The sequence below is a fragment of the Heloderma suspectum genome, chromosome 1 (genome assembly GCF_057233095.1).
Source record: "Heloderma suspectum isolate Gila_16-S chromosome 1, 16-S_ref, whole genome shotgun sequence".
Lineage (NCBI taxonomy): Eukaryota > Metazoa > Chordata > Lepidosauria > Squamata > Helodermatidae > Heloderma > Heloderma suspectum.
Window position 1 is genome coordinate 14,324,639 of NC_139458.1, and position 21,867 is coordinate 14,346,505.

Genomic DNA, 21,867 nt, shown 5'->3' on the forward strand with positions numbered 1-21,867 from the left:
CCCACGGTAACATTAGATTAATAGGCGTTGCCTCTTCTTTAAGTGATCTGGCTCAGTGGCAGACCTAGGAGACAGATGTTCCTCTAAGTTCTCTCCTCTGCCCTGATTTTGTTTCTGGTGCAAAACAAACAGGTGGCATCTGGGCTGAGGCATAGTGGCTTGGCTAAGGCTAGCTAGCACATTTATGGAATAAGTGATGTTTGAACCAGAGACTTGCTTGCTTCGCACTCTCTTAGCCATTACGGTACACATGTGATGACAAAAATAATGGGGCATGTAGTGGTTTCATTTCTCATTACATTATAACCTCCAAAGTGCATATTATGTTTCTCTTCTAGGCCATTGCCAAATTTGGTTCTTCCCTATTCAACATTCCCAACATCTTAATTTTTCTTTCCACATGCACTGTTAGCGATCTTTTCTTTTTGCATCCAGTAATCTTGTGGCCTGACATTTTGTCTGATAACTGTGGCGTACTGTTGAGCCCCAAGATTGAAAGGCTTGCATTGTGTTCCTGTCAGTAACACGGAGAAGCTTTTCCAGAGCCAAACAGCCTTGGCTCATTATTTCTACTCTCCTTCCCCCCTTCTTGTCATGATATTGTCTCCAAAGAGTCACTTAATCCCAGTGCCATCAACACAATTCAGGACAGTAGACTTTGATCTGAGATCTGCTGCTCTTAGGTTGGTGGTGTGAGAATTCATTGCCGAACTACCTTTCACAGAGAAGCGCGCATAGCTTGTTACCTTCATTGGGAGAGTTGGCACCAAGTTTTAAATTGTCCTGGTCCATCAGCACTGGCATCTGTTGCGGTCGTCCAAAAACAGCTGGAGGGCACCAGGTTGGGGAAGGTGGTCTACACTCTCAGGCAGTAGCTCCTCCGGATTTCAGGAGGGAGTTTTTCCTAGCTTTATCTATGCTGAATAGGTGGATATGTGCAATGTTTGCTTAAACATAAAAGGAAAGAAAAAGAGACTTTGATGAGAGCCAGGAAGTGGGACATCCCAAGATGGTTGTTCTATGCAAGCATAATCAAGGGACGTCATGGGAGGCTCTTACCTCTTTCGTGAGCTACTAAGTTTCATGGAAAAGAAGCCTAGAAACAAAAACCTTGCAGGGGTAGGTGACATAAGAAAGTGTGGACTATGTAAACCAGGGGTGGGGAATGTCAGAACGGGGGTCACAATCTAGTCCTCCTTGGGTCCCAATCTGGTCCTCCAGGGTACCCTAGATGGCCATTCCCCATTCCCCAGCCATGCTGCCTTTCTCCAACCACCAATCATGTGGTGGTTTCTCAGTTTTTGTGCAGTTTTTTCTCCATTCTAAAAGGTTGAATTGCCTCCCCTAAGGCTTAGTTGTTGGCAATAAGAGCTGGGGGCATCTAGGGGGCCATAAGATACTCTGCATCCCACTCTCCCCTCCCCTCTCCCTCCCCCTCACAGCCAGCACAGAGAGAACCTCCCTGGCTGCCTCTCCAAGGCTGGAAAAGCAACCTTGGAGAGGGGGTAAAGGGGGTGTTTAGTGTATGGGGAGGGGACTGGAGAGGCCAGGATATGACTAGGGTTGTCAGAGAAATTCACAATGGAACCAAATGAGTTCAGATTTTATGAATCTGACCCATGGATTCCACAGTAGACTGGCTTTTCCTTGTCAGGAGGATTCAGCAGAATTGCAGACTTTTTTTTTTTTTTTTTTAAACTTTCTGGAATGTTACACAAATTTTGTCCTAGAAAAATGTGCAAAAATAAAAAATGGCCAAGAATGTGCATTTCTCCCATAGGCTGTGTGAAAATGTGCCTTTTGGGATAATTTTCACATTTGGAGGGAATTTGCACATGTGAATTTGCGCCAATTCAGAAACTAAAAAAAAATCCGATTCTGTTGATGGGCAGACAATGGAACAAAAGGCGCCTGACAATCGACAAAAGTCAGACGGGATGGATTTTACACAACCCATACTTCCCTAGTTACGTGCTATCTTGAGGCCTCTCCAGCCCCCCTCCTTCCCCCTCTGAAGCATCCCAGCCTGCAGAGCAGGAGGACAGGGAGGTAACTCCCTATCCACTGTGCCTCCTCCTCTGCATTTGGATGATTATAAACCTCCAAGCTTGGAGGCCCACAATCACTGGGAGAGGATTATACCCTTAATCTATATATACAGGTATTGTTGGCCCTGCCCCTTTTACCTCCAGCCCTGCCGTCTACTGGAAAAGCTTCCCTCACACCTTCTCTAAAATGGAATTTGGTGCTTGGGGTGAAAGAGGTACTGCACCCCTGACATATACTGTTCCCGCTATTTCTGGGTATAAATACTGTGAAAAATCAGGTACTGCGGAAATTCTCCAGAAATCTTTTCCCAGCTTTGCTTAGTACTAGCTTGCACATCACCACCATCATCATGATGGCTACTTTGGGAAAGAGAGAGTGAAAGAGAGGGTCAGGAACATTTCCATCTAATTAAGTAATTGCAGGTGTAGTTTGTAGAAGTGAAAAGCTTGGGACATTTTCCAAGCTAATCCTTCTGCATAAAATATCTGTTCAAGGGTGGGATTTATTGATTTCCTCTCCTCCTCCTGAAAATGCAGCATGATTTGAAGATTTAAAGGTAGTTATGACATCTTATCCCTCCCAGCAAATATAAATGTAACACAAGACTGCTTCCAGCACCCTAATGCTACCCAGCGGTTGAGGCCCAGGAAATGCATCAAATCAAAGCAAGACATTTTGTAGTAAAAGAGAAGACGAGAACAAAGGAGGTAGGATGGGGCATATATTTCCCTGAAGATGCTATAAGGGGAAGTAATCCGTCCCTTGCTAAAACCTAGATGGGTGAGACTGGGTGAGTAAATCCCTCCCAGGTTTGTCCACCTGGGTTCTCCATGTTGCAGAAAGGCAAGACCTGGGAGGTGGGGAGGTAGAGTCATAGCGGTCCATCGTGATTCTATCCCCCTGTCCAGTTGTCCCATCCCATACTCTTCCAGTTTCGGGTGTTCAGGACAGAATAGGTATTATTATGGTGTACTGCCCAGCCTACTGCATAACAGTCTCCCTTCCTGAGCTATCCAGGGTGGTCTCGGGGTTGGTGCGGGAGTCTCCTTGGCTTGTTGTACTGGTGGATTTCAACATACATGCCCAGGCCACCTTCAGGAGTGTCTCAGGACTTCATGGCCTCTATGGCAACTATGGGTCTGTCCCAATTAGCATCCAGCCCCACTCATTCAGTGGGGCACAACTTGGCTATGATTTTCTGAGTTGGGTGGGTTGATGGTGACCTGGTGCTAGAGGAACTTTTCACAGTTCCATTGTCATGAAGAGATCACTACCTGTGTGGGTGTGTGTGTGTGAGTGAGAGAGAGAGAGAGACTTGCTGGGATTCAGAGCCTCTGCAGGAGCTGGGGGCTGATGAAGATGATCTGCTCCAGGAGATTTGATGGATGTGGCTGGTTTTCTGAAGGCTTTGGGGGATTTCCCTGTCACCACAGCAGGCAATACCGTTGAAGCCCTGGTTGACCTCTAGAATGGGGGAACGGCCCGGGCAGTTGACATGATCGCTACTGTGCATTCTCTCCCATGGAGGGGAGGGAAACGAGATCCCTGATTTTCCAGGGAGGTGGTGCACTAGCCAACTCAAAGCAAACAAATGAATAAGAGACAGCAAGGCAATTCTAATAGGCAGCTGTGGATGTGATACAGGCCTTATCAAGGGGCTGTGCCACCTCAGAATGTTCTTGGGGATTTCTCCTCATCGTACATCTCCAGTATATTGGCTAGCCCAATATATTTTGCTGCCTGACGCAGAGCAGCATACTTCACCCCCTCCCCAGTCAGAGTGCATAGTACCCAAGGCCAGCCAAGTTATTTGCTATCCGAGACAGAAAACCCTACAAGTGCCTCTCCCCTTTCCTGGCAGGAACGTTACAATAACTAACTCACATTTTGTTGCCCTTTCATGACACCCTGGCTAGATCTACACTACTGCTTAATAGTGGAATTGAAGTGCACTGATAACTCTTGGGGCACATGACACGTTCTATATACCGCTATCATAGCGTTATTTTCTGCGTTTTATTCTACATTATCCAAAATACTGCAACAGATGTTGTGTGTCCTATGAGGTATAAATGCACAAGAGGGATATAGCATTACCATAATGGGATTGTAATGATATGATGCAGACCTGGCCCTTGAATCAGCTGTTAGAGGTGCCTGCCTCACTCTACCTAATGGTCAGTTCGGCTCCCTCCACCCCCGCCCCCTTCTGTCTCACACACTCCTTTTCTCTCTCATGATACATGATGACACTCACCTCCTTAAGGAAGAAATTCCATCAGTTCATCAGCATTGGCTTGGCAGGGCACACTTATCCGAGAAGGAAGCACGCGTTCAGCAGATGGGACAGACAGGAAGGTGTTATCTGCAATCAGTAATTCTGCTTCTTTCTTTTTTTCCTGACCTGGCAGATCTCCTCTTGTCTCTGCACTGACCCCCAACTTGTTCTGCCCTGTCTCCACCTGCCTTGGCTATGGCCACTGCTGGAAGAGAAAGGGGCATGATTCTGGAAATCAAATGCTGGTAGCCCCACTGATCTCCATGGGAGAAGGCTTTTAACCACAGTGCCCTTGTAGGTGTCATGTGTTACGTAGTTGGACTAGATCCTTAGTTTGGGGTGGGAGTTTGAGACTGAGTTTACCTCAAAAACCCAAGAGACCCAGACTTTCCAGACCCCTTGGTGGTGGTCAATGTGAGCTGGGCCTGTAGAGAAATTTGCCAGGCTCCTGTGGTTATGACTCATGGGAAATGGAGGGGCCGTAGCTCAGTAGCAGAGCCCCTGCTTTGCATGCGGAAGGTCCCAGGTTCAATTCTTGGCATCTCCAGGTATGGCCAGAAAAGACTCCTGCCTGAAACCCTGGGCAGCTGCTGCCAGTCAGTGTCGATTGTACTGGGCTAGAGGGACCAATGATCTGACTCAGTATAAGCCAGCTTCCTATGTTCCTATCTTGGTCTGCACTGCGAGCCACACGTGAGGGAACGGCCACCCGACCACGGAACCCTTACGTACCACTAACACTAATTAAAGTGCTTGAGGGCTCACAAAGGAGAAGTTCGCACATCTCCTCCTCTACACACATAGCCTCTCTAGGATTTCTTCTCTCTTTCCTTTGGGCCTCTCTATGCAATCTTCTTTCTGCTCCAAGACTCTGGGTCTCTCCAGGGGTTCTTCTGTCAGCTCCAATATTCAGGTGTGCTCCCTCTACACCACAACAAGAATGCTGAAGAATCATGCTGCAAGTAAATTCTAATTATACAAGCTCTTTTGGCCAAGGGCACACATTTGAAAATTGCCCAGTTCGAATTCTAATGTCCTCCTTGAGTGCCATTTTTCTTGGAAGAAAGGTGGGGAACCAGCCAACCAACCAAAGAAATAAATACAGAACATCTTTTAGGTCAGCCTTCCCCAACCTGGTGGCATCTAGATGTTTAGACCAGCGGAGGCTGGTGGCTCCGATGTCAGTGGGGTGGTGAATCTGCTGTGAGTTTCCGTCAGAGCCAGTCAGAAGTGCCTTGGATAGCTCCTTTAGAGTTCTGACTGGTTTTGTTTGAAATCCGGAGCAGGTTCACCCCCCCGACATCGATGCCACCAACCTCTACTGGTTTACACTACAGTTCCCAGCATCCCCAGCCACTGGCCATGCTGGCTGGGCTGATGGGAGTTGAAGTCTGAAACAAGTGGAAGCCACCAGGTTGGGGAGGGTTGTTCTAGGTCGTAGTAAGAGGCAAGGTACAGGGTAGAGAAGTGGAGCATAGATTTTTTTTTATAATGAAGACATAAAGGAAGCCCCTGGATATGGATTTTGTGTGAACAATCTGGGGCTGTGTTTTTCACCCTGAGTCTGTAAGTGTGCCAAAAACTCACAGAATGTGGTAATTGGATGTGGAATTCAAGGGAACTCAGGATTTTTCATTGAATTGTTATTCCCTGGATTCAAATAGTATTCAGAACTGCTAAAGATTAGGACGTTTGGCATGATATTATTGGTTTTTCATATCTTTACACCCTGACATGAAGGATCCAATGCTTCTTGAGCATCTTGACAGCACAAACATGAATAAAGTTCATACCAAGGAAGTTGAGAAATTCCCCAGCCAGCCTAGAAAGAAAAGTTTGGCAGCTGGAGGCTGGATGTATCTTCTCTTTTGTTTTGGCACTCGACAGCTTAGCCTCATCAGGCAGCTGCCGATTTGTGCCTTGGAGAAAAGCAGTGGACTTTTAAAACTACACATCCGCCACCAGAACCAGACAAGAGGAAGGAGCCCAATGGTAAACCTGAACTGACATTGCCTTGGGCGTGTGGGAGCCCCTGCAGTTCAGTAGAACTCCTTCCCAGTGGCAGATCCAGGATTTTGAGAGGCTTGCTTGAGAAAGAAATCCTCGGGGCTCGCCTTTAAACTTGGAAGAAGGAAGGATGCAAGCCAAGAAACATTCTCATGCTGCTGTTGACCTTCTTGGTTGCAAAATGGGAATGGCAGTGCTGTTGGGGCCGTGGGACCTTTGCTGACCCCGGGCCCTGAGCAAGTGCAGAGCAGATGCTTTGCATGCAGGATGCAATCTCCAGTTAAAAGGATTAAGTGGTGTGAGAAAGACAGTGGAGGCTGGCCAATGGGACCACATTATGCTGGTACTTTTCCAGCTGCACTGGCTGCCAGTCCTTTTCTGGGCCCGATTCAAAGGGCTGATACTAACATTCAAAGCCCTAAACGGCTTGGGGCCATGTTATCTGAAGGATCGCCGCCTCCCATATGAGTGAGACAGCCAGTAAGAGCAGAGACAGCCAGAGCCTGGAGTGAGAGCAGAGCCTGAAGGGAGAGCAGGAGGAAGCAGCCTGAAAAAGTGGAAGTGCAGCTAGGCTAAAGGAATGTGCATTCCTCAACTTTTATTTTCTTTTAAAGCCTTTTGTATCATTCAGCTCTATTATGTAAATACCATTTGTAATTTTTTTCTTTATATCTACTAGTAAATTGTCATGGTTAAACCCTGTGTCTGGAGTGTCAGTCACCCCACATCTAAAGTCTAAACCCCACATTACTGGGAAGGGGAAGTTTAAAATAAGGAAGGTGGGAACCCTAAAATAAGGAACATTGACAGCCCCATTGGGGACTGCCCAATGGCGAGATGTACTGTGTTTCCATTTAAATTATAATAATGTTGTCTAAATGTTATGCAAGTCACCTCTTTTGCCTTCTTTGTTGGTGATGTGTGTCCTCTTTTGCTGGTAATTCATGAGTGGCCACCCCAGGTGATTTGCAGTAGATCAGCACGGATTTCTGACTTCCAGTTTTGCAACAATAGCAACAGCAGCAACAAAAGTCTCCCCCCCTTCTAAATTATGCTTAAAATGAATGCAGGAGGAGAAACCAGGAGCAGGTTTTTGTGTGAAAAAGCTTGTGGGCTTGGTTAAGGTTCTGGTGAAAAATTCCTTGACTGAGCATGTACTCAGAGACATGCCCATTCCTTAATTCTTAGCATGTGTCTGCCCACCTGAGCCACTATCTGGCACCTGAGTCTGGCTGGTGGAGATCAAGGTTCTAGTAAAAAAACAAAGTGGATCCCTCAAGTGCCTAGTCTTCCCACCTCTGGTGTAGGGAACAGTGACTTTGGGTTTCTGATGGCATATCATTGGTGTGGGACTGGTTAGGGTTAGCGTCAAGCAAGCTGTTTGTTTTTCTTGGATGACATTTAACGGAATGGTCTTGGCAACGTAAGTTCACCCACATGAAGACTTTCAAATGCTTTGCTTGCTCAAACACAAACTGGCTTTCTTAAATTTACATTAACCATTATGAGAAAAAATGCAAATCTCTGCTATTCTAATGGAACTAAAAGATAGCCTATCCAGTTTTTCCTTTCTAATTATTCCAGGGTATAATTGGACAGAGCAAAAATGCCTCCATTCCCAGTTTGCCATACCTTCTGAAATTCAGAGGGAAGCATTTCATTGACGTATTCCTGGGGAGGTGGTGGGAATTTTCATTATTTATTGCATAGTGGTGTCAGTAGCTCCCCCCCACTTTCCTTTGTCTTTCTTCTTTTGTTGAATCCCCCTTTCCCAGCTGCAATGTTTTTTGCTTGTTTTTTCTTCAATTAAAAAAAATGCAATCAGATATTATTAAAAGTGTCTGAGTCTGGGAAGATTAGCGAAATTTCTTAGAAATTTCTTCATACACCCCTACATAATTTATGATATTATATTATTTATGAACTTTCATATGCCACTTTATTTGCTCAAAAGCCATCAAGTTACATAATTTAAAAGGTTAAGAACAGGTTACATAAAAAGGCTACATAACTGAATTAAGCCATTCAAGTTTCAACACAGAGGGACAAACTACACATTACATCAATTGTGTAGCATGTAGCTGAGGATGTATTTGTTGTTGTTCAGTTGTTCAGTCGTGTCCGACTCTTCGTGACCCCATGGACCATAGCACGCCAGGCCTTCCTGTCCTGCACTCTCTCCCGGAGCGTGCTCAAGTTCATATTCATTGCATCGGTGATGCTATCTAGCCATCTCATCCTCTGTCGTCCCCTTCTCCTTTTGCCTTCAGTCATTCCCAGCATCAGGGTCTTTTCCAGAGAGTTTTCTCTTCGCATTAGGTGGCCAAAATATTTGAGCTTCAGCTTCAAGATCTGTCCTTAGATGAGCACTCAGGATTGATTTCCTTTAGGATGGACTGATTTGACCTCCTTGCAGTCCAGGGGACTCGTAAGAGTCTTCTCCAGCACCACAGTTCGAAAGCATCAATTCTTCGGCGCTCAGCCTTCCTTATAGTCCAGCTCTCACAGCCATACATTACTACTGGGAAAACCATAGCTTTGATTAGACGGACCTTTGTCGGCAAGGTGATGTCTCTGCTTCTTACTATGCTGTCTAGGTTTGCCATAGCTTTCTTCCCAAGGAGCAAGTGTCTTTTAATTTCATGGCTACAGTCACCGTCTGCGGTGATCCTGGAGCCCAAGAAAGTAAAATCTATCACTGCTTCCATTTCTTCCCCTTCTATATGCCAGGAAGTGATGGAGCCAGATGCCATGATCGTAGTTTTTTTTTTAATGTTGAGTTTCAAACCAGCTTTTGCACTCTCCTCTTTCACCCTCAACAAGAGGCTCTTGAGATCCTCTTCGCTTTCTACCATTACGGTGGTATCATTTACATATTGGAGGTTGTTGATAATTCTCCCGGCAATCTTAATTCCGACCTGTGATTCATCCAACCCGGCGTTTCTCATGATGTACTCTGCATATAAGTTAAATAAGCAGGGTGACAATATGCAGCCTTGTCGTACTCCTTTCCCAATTTTGAACCAATCGGTTGTTCCATGTCTGGTTCTTACTGTTGCTTCTTGACCCTCGTACAGGTTTCTCAGGAGACAGGTAAGGTGGTCTGGTACTCCCATCACTTTAAGAATTTGCCACAGTTTGTGATCCACACAATCAAAGGCTTTAGCATAGTCAATGAAGCAGAAATAGACGTTTTTCTGGCATTCTCTTGCCTTCTCCATGATGCAGCGAATGTTGGCGATTTGATCTCTAGTTCCTCTGCCTCTTCGAAACCCCGCTTGTACTTCCGGTAGTTCCCGGTTCACATGCTGCTGAAGCTTAGTTTGTAGGATTTTGAGCATCACCTTGCTGGCATGTGAAATGAGCGCAATTGTGCGGTAGTTTGAACACTCCTTGGCATTGCCCTTCTTTGGAATTGGAATGTAAACTGACCTTTTCCAGTCTTGTGGCCACTGTTGAGTGTTCCAGATTTGTTGGCATATTGAGTGCAGCACTTTAACAGCATCATCTTTTAGGATTTTAAATAGCTAAGCTGGAATACTGTCATCTCCGCTAGCTTTGTTGTTAGTAATCCTTCCTAAGGCCCACTTGACTTCACTCTCGAGGATGTCTGGCTCAAGTTCAGTGACCGCACTATCATGGCTATCAGGGACATTAAGGTCTTTCCTGTATAGTTCTTCTGTGTATTCTTGCCACCTCTTCTTAATCTCATCTGCTTCTGTTACGTCCCTGCCTTCTTTGTCCTTTATCATGCCCATCTTTGCACAAAACGTTCCCTTGAGATCTCCGATTTTCTTGAAGAGATCTCTAGCTTTTCGCATTCTGTTGTTTTCCTCGATTTCTTTGCATTGTTCATTTAAGAAGGCCTTCTTGTCTCTCTCCTTGCTATTCTCTGGAACTCTGCATTCAGTTGGATATATCTTCCCCTTTCTCCCTTGCTTTTCGCTTCCCTTCTTTCTTCAGCTACTTGTAAAGCCTCATCAGACAGCCACTTTGCTTTCTTGCATTTCTTTTTCTTTGGGATGGATTGAGATGCTGCCTCCTGAACAATGTTACGGACCTCCGTCCATAGTTCCTCAGGCGCTCTGTCTACCAGGTCTAATCCTTTAAATCTATTCCTCACCTCCACTGTATATTCATAAGGGATATGATTTAGGTCATACCTGAATGGTTTAGTCGTTTTCCCTACGTTCTTCAATTTCAGCTGAAATTTTGCAAGAAGCAGCTCATGATCTGAGCCACAGTCAGCTCCAGGTCTTGTTTTTACTGACTGTATAGAGCTTCTCCATCTTTGACTGCAAAGGACATAATCAATCTGATTTCGATATTGACCATCTGGTGATGTCCATGTGTAGAGTTGCCTCTTTTGCTGTTGGAAAAGAGTGTTTGCTATGATCAGCGTGTTCTCTTGGCAAAACTCTATTAGCCTTTGTCCTGCTTCATTGTGTACACCAAGGCCATGCCTGCCTGTTATCCCAGTGATTTCTTGACTTCCTACTTTAGCATTCCAATCCCCTATGATGAAGAGGACATCTTTTTTTGGTGTTAGTTCTAGAAGGTGTTGTAGGTCTTCATAGAACCGATCAACCTCAGCTTCTTCGGCATCAGTGGTTGGGGCATAGACTTGAATTACTGTGATGTTGAATGGTTTGCCTTGGATTCGTACTGAGATCATTCTATCATTTTTAAGATTGTACCCCAGTACTGCTTTTCCCACCCTTTTGTTGACTATGAGTGCTACTCCATTTCTTCTAAGGGATTCTTGCCCACAGTAGTAGATATGATGGTCACATGAATTAAATTCGCCCATGCCTGTCCATTTTAGTTTGCTGATTCCCAAGATGTCGATGTTGAATCTTGCCATCTCATGTTTGACCACGTCCAGCTTACCTTGATTCATTGATCTGACATTCCAGGTTCCTAAGGTAAATTCGTGTAGCCCCAATTTGGATCAGGATCACCACACACCAGGAGGGGAGAACACAAGAAGAGCCATACTGGATTACACCAAAGGTCCATCCAGTCCAGCATTCTATTCACACTGTGGCCAACCAGATGCCCACTGGAAACCCACGAACAGGACTTGAGTGTAACAGCACCCTCCTGCCCATGTTCCCCAGCAACTGGTGTACATAGGTTTACTCCCTCTAATTCTGGAGGTAGCATAGAGCCATCAGGACCAGTAGCCATTGATAGCCTTCTCCTCCAGGAATTTGTCTAATCCCTTTCTAAAGCCACCCAAATTGGTGGCCACCACTATGTCTTGTGGTACCAAATTCCATAGTTTAACTCTGCGCTGTGTGAAGAACTTTTATCTGTCCTGAATCTTCCACCAATCAGCTTCATGGGATGACCCCAGGTTCTAGTATTATGAGAAAGAGAGAAACATGTCTCCCTATTCACTTTTTCCACATCATGCATAATTTTGTACACCCCTATCATGTCCCCCCTCGCTTGCCTCTTTTCTAAGCTAAAAAAATCCTAGATGGGGGTTTCCATGATGCCTTTCCTCATAGAGGCATTGCTCCAGCCCTTTGGTTAAACCTACCCTACAGTTTTTTCCCCTCTGAAATTTCCCCCCTCCATTGGGAGTAAAACTCTAATAATAATAACAACAACAACAACAACAACAATAATAATAGGCTTACTTACAGGGTGGTTGTAAGGATTATGGAAATAATACCAGTGAAATGCTTTGAATGCTGAACTATGCTCCATAAACAGTGAGTATGGCTATGAAGATGCATCTCAAGGGAGTTGATCTCATCTGGCCTCGCTTTCTCTACCTCATCCTCATGCCATACCTGAGGCATGTCAAGCTTGGATAGGGAGGCTGTCGTTTCTTATTTCTTAACTGCATAGCCCACAGCACTGCCGACTTTAAGGATACTCTTTACTCCTAGCTGAAATGCATCTTTAATCTTGTCAGAATGAATGCATCTTGGAACCAAACAAGAACCTTGAACTAACTGGTCATTTTGTTTCCCTAATGAGCCCTGGGATTGAGTGAATTTAGCTCATTCTCCAGCAGCCCCATTCTGTGTGGACCATTTAATATTTTATAGCATTAGTTCTCACCGTGGCTGAACAGGAATGACTAGTTGCTGGTGCGTGTGTGTGTTTATATTTATACATTTTTGAGAGGTAACCAGTTCAAGATTTTGGGGGCCCTCAGGCCTGGCAGTGTCAGAAGGCCCTCCTAACTGGAAGAGGAGGGGAGGGAGTGCAGGAGAATTTGCCCCATTCCTCCTCACAATAAAAGCCTAAAGGTTCAAGATTGGTTAGGCCTTCCTCTTCTCGTTATGGCATCTCAGCCCATGGCCAGCATCAAGGGTAGGCACGGTAGGCCACTTGCCAAGGGCCCGCACTGACAAGAGCCCTCTGGACTTGGTCTTCCTCCTTGTCCTTGCATTCAGCTTGTTCACCTACCTCCCACTCTGGCCCAGACAACAGTGGTGGTGAGAAGGAGCAGGAGATGCCATGGCCTGCTTGCTCCCGGGCTCTCTGCCCATCAGGCACACAAGTGGTAGCAATGATGAGGAAGAGGATGAGGAGCAACAGCAGCGGGTGACACTGAGAAAACAGATGGTGAGCAGGTGTGCTTACTGAAGGAAGGGGCCTCTTTGGGGTGTCTTGGCCAAAAGCCCTCACAAACCTAGAACTGGCACTGCCTTAGTCTAACCTACCTTTACAGTATGACTGGTTGTGACAATTGCATAGTGGGTTGGTGGGAGACAAAACAGAGACACTGTCTCAAACTCCTTGGAGGAAAGCTGAGATAGGTGGTAAATAAATACATAAGATTTATAAAGTTATCACCTTGGCTATGCCTCCTCCTCTTCCAGCTAATGAAGAAGGTGCTGGTTTTACAGGCTTCTTTGTGAGAGAGATTTGGTATCTCGGTAGCATTCTTCACAAAGAGAGCTTTTCTACATTCAGCTTCTCTCCCCCCCCCTCCAGAGGATGAATTATGGATTGCTTCTCCTGTAAACCCCTTTTGCTTAATGCATTTATTGCTTTGCTCTACAAAAAAAAAATAAAATCATTTATTTTTAAAACCGCACATCCTCCTGTGGTCTTATTCACATGATAAAAGATCGTACATTAATGCATTGCTCCTGTTACTATCCCCCCTCGCTCCTTGGAGTTAGGAATATCTGCCTCAAACTGCCCAAAGGTAACCATTCTCAACCAAACCAAACAACCCATCATATCAAAAAGTTGTCTTCTGCACTTCACATAACTCTGCTTCATTGACTGTTCCTTCTGCAAGCTTTATTCACGCCCAATTCATCAAGAGTTACAAAAAGAACAGTCTGTGTGTGTGTGTGTGTGGGGGGGAAGCTTTCATTAATTTTTCATAAAGGACAATATACTTGTATGGTAGATTAGAATTCATATTGAAACCTCCTTGCAATTAAATGAAACATGTTCCACTGAAAGGCTGGACAAATACAGCAAAATCTACTTCTGCCTTCCACTTAGCAGGGGGCATAAAGCAGTTTCCGTCATAACCCATGATGTTCAGAAATTGAATGGAGAACACGGGCTTTATCTACACAAGAGATGTCAGCGGGATTGATTAATGGTTATCTCCTCTCTCCAGGGAATGGTGGTACTGACATATGTGCTTAGAGACCCTTTGCATGAGGGAGGGGATCCTGACTGGCTCAGAATCTCCCCTCTCATGGGAGAGCTTTATGCATATATGTTGCATGTACAGGGGCCTTCTTTCCCACATTGAGTGCACAGGCCATGGGGGGGGGGGCATGCCCAGTGTGTGTGTTGGTGGCATGGGGTTGGGGCACCCGGCCTCCTCATACATACTTCTAGGGTGTCCAGTTATGCATCACCCCCCAAAACAGGAAATGCATCACCCAAAAGAGGACAACAGTTTGCATAATGTTTCCATATGCAAATGCATATGTATAGTGCAAATTTAGAAATAATAACTATTATTTAAACAGAAATGCAAGACATCTCACCACAATGGAGAAGACTGACCAGGTGACCGGTGTGCCTGCTGCTCTGTCTGCTGTCTCACTGTGGATGGGTAACCTCAAGGCCAGGGCTGCTCTCCCTCCTTACAGCTCTGACTTTAAACCAGACTTGGACTGGACAGCCCTTCCAACAGAGGACACCTCCAAATAGAGGACTGTCCTTTGCCAGCCCTCCAAAACAGAGGACTGTCCTCAGTAAAGTATGTCACCTGGCCACTGTACATGCTTTGTACACTTGGTGTGGGGTGGGGTTATCTGGACTATATGACTGTTCCACATAATATCATGGGCAGTCCTTATTTCTAAATCCCACAATAGAAGAGCAAAGCTCCATAGTATCCTATGTTTTGGGGAAAGAGGGTTTACAGCTGTTTGAGAGCATGATTCTATGCTACCTTCAAATTGCATTTCTCTTTAGGGATGTCAGAGAATTCCGCCACGGATCTCAATGAGGCCTAATGCCAGTGCATTCGGCCCCCTGAAATCCATGGCGGAACGAAGCCACCTGCCCCCCTTGCAAAATGGGCCCAGAACAGAGCACCTACCTGCTGCCGTCCCCCCTGCATTGCGAATGGTGGCCGCGTCTGCGGTCGCCATTCGCTTCTTCCATATAGCCGTGATAGGCTACGTAAGTATTTACGTAGCCTATCACGGCAAAACTAAGGGAACGCAAATGGCGGCTATGGTGGCCGCCATTTGCGTTCCCTCTTTTTTGCCGTGTGATAGGCTACATAAATATTTATGTAGCCTATTACGACAAAAGAGAGGGGCGCAAATGGCATAGTGGCCGCCATTTGTGTTCCCCCCCTTTTTTTTCCGTAATAGGCTACGTAAATATTTACATAGCCTATCACGGCAAAAAAAAAAAAAAAAGGAATGCAAATGGTGGCTGCTGTAGCCGCTGCCATTTGCGTTCGCTGTGTTGTTGTTTTTGCCATGATAGGCTACGTAAATATTTACATAGCCTATCACGGCAAAATACAGGGACACAAATGGCGGCAGCTACGGCAGCCGCCATTTGCGTCCCTGTGCAGGCTGCACAGCGGCTGGATGTCCGGCTGCGGGCGGCCCCGGCCGGTGGCTCTGCGTAATCTCCGCGGAGCGGAGCCAGCTGGAGAGAATTTCGGGGGGAGGGACAGAGCGCCTCCCCCCCACCGCAAATGTCACCCTTCGAAAAGGTAAGTGACTTTCGTACATCCCTAGTTTCAGTTTTGTTTACTCCCATATTCTAATTCTTAAAATCTCAAGTTCTTTTGGTCCTGCATATGGAGCAATTTGCAAATTTTCTCCATTCTTATAAAAGCTGAACCGAACTGAAATTCTCATCCAGCCCTAGGGCTGTCAGAGGACAGTCCTCTACTTGAAGTCACCCTCCATTTAGAATCCTAGAATCCTAGAATAGTAGGGCTGGAAGGGGCCTACAAGACCATTGAGTCCAACCCCCTGCTCAATGCAGGAATCCAACTCAGAGCATCCCGGACAGATGGCTGTCCAGCCTTGTCTTGAATGCCTCTGGTGCAGGAGAGCCCACCATCTCCCTAGGTCATTGGTTCCATTGTCGTATTGCTCTGCTATTTGAAGGACTGTCCAGTCCAAGTCCCATTGAAAGAGGAAGAACCATCAGAAGGGAGAGCAGAGGGGCCTTGAAGTTGCAACTGGACACTAGACTGCATACAGTGTGCCACAGTCTTCCCCACTATGGTGAGATGTACTGGACCTGTATTGAAATTACTATAGGAATTTTTTCTAAATGTCCATCTATACATCTAAATTAGCCGATGGAAATCTTAGGCAAACCTCTGGCCTTTCCTCCCTCTTTTTTGTCCTAGTTGAGCTAAGTACACAAGAACCTAAGGAGAGCCCTGCGGGATCAGACCAAGGGTCCATCTAGTTCAGCGTACAGTAGCCAGCAGCTGCCTGTGGGAAACCCACAAGTAGGACATGAGCGCAAAAGCACATGTTCCACAGCAACTTTTTTCATAGGCATACTGTCTCCAATAAGCGAGATAATATATAGCCATCAGGACTAGTAGCCATTGATACTAGTCCCTTCTCCTCTAGGGATTTGTTGAATCTCCTTGAATGCAACAGCACCTCCATCTGTCTATCACCTGCCTGCCTGCCTGCCTGCCTGCCTGCCTTCCTGCCTATCTCTATCTGTCTATCTATCTATCTATCTATCTATCTATCTATCTATCTATCTATCTAATAATCTATCTCATGCAGAGCCAGGCCAAGGCATTTTGTTGCATGAAGCAGAGCAGCAAACGGTATCCCTTACCCACACACCCAGGTTAAGATGCATAGCACTCCAAACTAGCCAAGTTATTTTGCTACATGAGGTAGAAAATACCATAAGCACCTCTTCCCACCCCTGGCAGCAGAAATACAATAATAATTAAGTAAATAACTAACAATTTGCTGCCCTGTCATGACATCCAGAATTGGCTGCCTGAGGTGGCCACTTCACTCTGCCTAACAATAGGGCCGGCCCTGGTAACGTGTCCCCTGCCTTTACTCCAATGATTTCAGGGCAGCCCACTCATGATGATTTCGTTTCCTCCTCGCAACAAACCCTGTGAGGTCAGCTGGGCTGAGATCTAGCAACATGCCCAGACTGAGGCTGCCCAGTGATCTTTAAGGCAAAGAGGGAATTTTAACCTGGGTCTCCTACCTCCAAACACCTCCCTGGCTCCTGTCCATGTTTCTGAACTCCTTTGAAAAGCAACAACAGAGCTCCTGACTCTCAACAATACTTTACAAAATACCATATTAACAGTCGTATGGTTTATTTACTATCATTCAGCTAAACTTAGAAAACAAACAAAACATGCACACTCACTTGCCTCCACTCATTCTAAATCCAGAATCAGCTATAAATATACCTCCTCGCAAGCATCACTTTTTAAAGTAAAAATAAAATAAAGGACAGAGGAGTATATCTGGAAAATGCAGTTTATTATCGATGTTTGCAGCCAAAGAAAGACCTTGCTGGGTTCTCATTAGGAGGATTTCACATTAAAAAAAATGCTTGAGCTAATAGAGTCCCCTGAAAGGTTTTTTTTTTTAAAAAAATAATACGGTCTCAGCTAGTCTTTCTCAACTTGGTGCCCTCCGTAAGTGTTGGACTATGCCTCCAGTTACCCCCAGCCAGCATGGTGGTAGTGGGGGCCTCCAGAGGGCACCAGGTTATGGATGGTTGGTCTAAACTTCATACTAAAGCTTCTGATCTTAACTAAGATCTCAAATCTTACTTAGGTAAGTTCTCAGGTTGCCCATTTTGATGTAAGGGGCTGTGTTATACTAAGCGAGACCAATGTTTCTTCTACAGCTTGGTAGGCAAGCTGTTGCCCGCCAGATCTTTTGTACTATAACTCCTATAATTCCTAAGCACGGGCCATGCTGGCTTGGTATGGTGGGAGGAGTAGCCCAAAGCATCTGGAGAGCTCTGGGTTGCCTACCCTGATCTACAATATTGCGATTGTTTTTGAGCCTAATGATCCTGGATTGCTGCCTGAAGACCTTCTTAAGCGCTTGTATACAGCTGCAAAGTCATGTATAGCATGTCCCTGGAAGTCTCCAAAGCAAGCAGCTGAAGACCAGTGGCTTGGTAAGATTTGGGAGACAAGACTATGTATAAACATACTCACCAAGTTCAGTGAGCGAGGGATCCTAACTTTAAGAAAGGTATTATGGCACCATGGTTTCCATGTACTTCTTATGCTGAAGCTCTTCAAACTTTTGATCAAATTCCAACCAAGTACGGTTGTCTGTATTTTTTTTCTGATTAATACAGATGTACACACAAAATGACATACACTTGCACACGCTCCTTTTATATGCTGTAGAGCTTGTATTTTTACTTTCATTAGGTATTGAGCTCCCACTTAAGCTGTTTTCCTGAAGATGTTCCATAAGCATGTCAGTTGCAGACTGAGATTTATAATTCATGAATTTCTTTGTTTCTTTAGTGATTTTGATGGATTATTATGTACATTCTTCTTCTTTTTGTTGCCTTTATTTTGAAATGAAATAAAATTTCATGATGGCGGTATTGTTATGGATTCTCTGACTGCAAAAGGATTCAGCGTTTTCGTGAGAAGTTTCCCACTCTTGCTAAGGAACTTGGTTCAGCAGCCAGATCTTGCCCAGACATTCCCTGAGAGTTATGGGGAATGCAGGATGACTCATCCTTTTGTCCTGCTAACAAGGCCAAGCAGAGAGGGTCTAACCTAGCTTGTCATTTTAAGCAGTTTGCCTTGGAAAGGAGTCTAAAAAGGAGCCAGAGAGCTAACTTGCCCTCTGCAAGAAATGCTATCGTGTTATGGGTTCCCCTAGAAATCTGATAAAGAACTGGCATCTTTTGGGGGTGTTAAGGCTGTGAACCTCCCTCTTACGCTCAGCCTGTATATGTGTGTATATCACAGAAACACCATCAGTCTCCAGTGATCTACTTCTGTGGAAACCAAATGCCTGCTGGAGTTCTCAGCCGCTCAGAGGACTGGGGTGCAATGGGGCATAACAGTATGATAGACTCTGATAAAAGTGTAGATTGCGAAGATCTCAGAGGATTTTGTTCTAGCCCTGCGACTGAGATCACTTTCATTACAGGCACCATGAATTGAACTAGAGTTCTGAGACTTCAGCATAACACAGCATGTGCACCCAGTCCCAGAGCTATGACCCTTCACCCCTGGTAGTGATATTAGGGTATCCACTTATGACTCTCCAAAAAAGAGGAGAAAAGAGAACATTGGTTTGCATAAAATGTGCATATGCTAATTTATATGTATAGATGCAAATTTAGAAATAATTCTTATAATTTAACTAGGAATACAGTACATCTCCCCTTCATGGATCATTGCCTTGTTGTGGCGAAGGGGCTTGCGTAACTCAGTGAAGCCATAAGCTATGCTGTGCAAGGCCACCCAAGATGGACAGGTCATGGCGGAGAGTTCTGACAAAATGTGGTCCAGTGGAGAAGGAAATGGCAACCCACTCCAGTATTCCTGCCAAGAAAACCCCATGGAATGTAGCACAAGGCTAAAAGATATGACGCCGGAAGATGAGCCCCTCAGGTCGGAAGGTGTCCAATATACTACTGGGGAAGAGCAGAGGGTATTTCCAAGTAGCGCCAGAAAGAGTGAAGTGGCTGGGCCAAAGCCGAAAGGACACTCAGCTGTGGATGTGTCTGGTGGTGAAAAGAAAATCCGATGCTGTAAAGAACAATATTGTTTAGGAATCTGGAATGTCAGATCAATGAATCAAGGTAAGCTGGAGGTGGTCAAACATGATATGGCAAGACTGAACATCGACATCTTGGGAATCAGCAAACTAAAATGGACAAGCATGGGCGAATTTAATTCAGGTGACCATCATATCTACTACTGTGGGCAAGAATCCCTTAGAAGAAATGGAGAAGCACTCATAGTCAACAAAAGGGTGGGAAAAGCAGTACTGGGGTACAATCTTAAAAATGATAGAATGATCTCAGTATGAATCCAAGGCAAACCATTCAACATCACAGTAATTCAAGTCTATGCCCCAACCACTGATGCCGAAGAAGCTGAGGTTGATCGGTTCTATGAAGACCTACAACACCTTCTAGAACTAACACCAAAAACAGATGTCCTCTTCACCATAGGGGATTGGAATGCTGAAGTAGGAAGTCAAGAAATCACTGGGATAACAGGCAAGCATGGCCTTGGTGTACAAAATGAAGCAGGACAAAGGCTAATAGAGTTTTGCCAAGAGAACACGCTGATCATAGCAAACACTCTTTTCCAACAGCACAAGAGGCGACTCTACACATGGACATCACCAGATGGTCAATATCGAAATCAGAGTGATTATGTCCTTTGCAGCCAAAGATGGAGAAGCTCCATACAGTCAGTAAAAGCAAGACCTGGAGCTGACTGTGGCTCAGATCATGAGCTTCCTGTTGCAAAATTTCAGCTTCAATTGAAGTACGTAGGGAAAACCACTAAACCATTCAGGTATGACCTAAATCATATCCCTTATGAATATACAGTGGAGGTGAGGAATAGATTTAAGGGATTAGATCTGATAGACAGAGTGCCTGAGGAACTATGGACGGAGGTCCGTAACATTGTTCAGGAGGCAGCAACGAAATCCATCCCAAAGAAAAAGCAATGCAAGAAAGCAAAGTGGCTGTCTGATGAGGCTTTACAAGTAGCTGAAGAAAGAAGGGAAGCGAAAAGCAAGGGAGAAAGGGGAAGATATATCCAACTGAATGCAGAGTTCCAGAGAATAGCAAGGAGAGAGACAAGAAGGCCTTCTTAAATGAACAATGCAAAGAAATCGAGGAAAACAACAGAATGCGAAAAGCTAGAGATCTCTTCAAGAAAATCGGAGATCTCAAGGGAACGTTTTGTGCAAAGATGGGCATGATAAAGGACAAAGAAGGCAGGGACGTAACAGAAGCAGATGAGATTAAGAAGAGGTGGCAAGAATACACAGAAGAATTATACAGGAAAGATCTGAATGTCCCTGATAGCCATGATAGTGCGGTCACTGAACTTGAGCCGGACATCCTCGAGAGTGAAGTCAAGTGGGCCTTAGGAAGCATTACTAACAACAAAGCTAGTGGAGATGACAGTCTTCCAGCTGAGCTATTTAAAATCCTAAAAGATGATGCTGTGAAAGTGCTGCACTCAATATGCCAACAAATTTGGAACACTCAACAGTGGCCACAAGACTGGAAAAGGTCAGTTTACATTTCAGTTCCAAAGAAGGGCAACGCCAAAGATTGTTCAGACTACTGTACAATTGCGCTCATTTAACATGCCAGCAAGGTGATGCTCAAAATCCTACAAGCTAGGCTTCAGCACTATGCAAACTGAGAACTACCAGAAGTACAAGCTGGTTTTCGAAGAGGCAGAGGAACTAAGAGATCAAATTGCCAACTTTCACTGGATCATGGAGAAAGCAAGAGAATTCCAGAAAAACGTCTATTTCTGCTTCATTGACTATGCTAAAGCCTTTGATTGTGTGGATCACAATAAACTGTGGCAAATTCTGAAAGAGATGGGAGTACCAGACCACCTTACCTGTCTCCTGAGAAACCTGTATGGGGGTCAAGAAGCAACAGTAAGAACCGGACATGGAACAACCGATTGGTTCAAAATTGGGAAAGGAGTACGACAAGGCTGCATATTGTCACCCTGCTTATTTAACTTATATGCAGAGTACATCATGAGAAATGCCGGGTTGGATGAATCAGAGGTCGGAATTAAGATTGCTGGGAGAATTATCAACAACCTCCGATACGCAGACGATACCACCCTAATGGCAGAAAGCAAAGAGGATCTCAAGAGCCTCTTGTTGAGGGTGAAAGTGGAGAGTGCAAGAGCTGGTTTGAAACTCAACATTAAAAAAACTAAGATCATGGCATGTGGCCCCATCACTTCCTGGCAACTGGAAGGGGAAGAAATGGAAGCAGTGCCAGATTTTACTTTCTTGGGCTCCAAGATCACCGCAGACGGTGACTGTAGCCCTGAAATTAAAAGACGC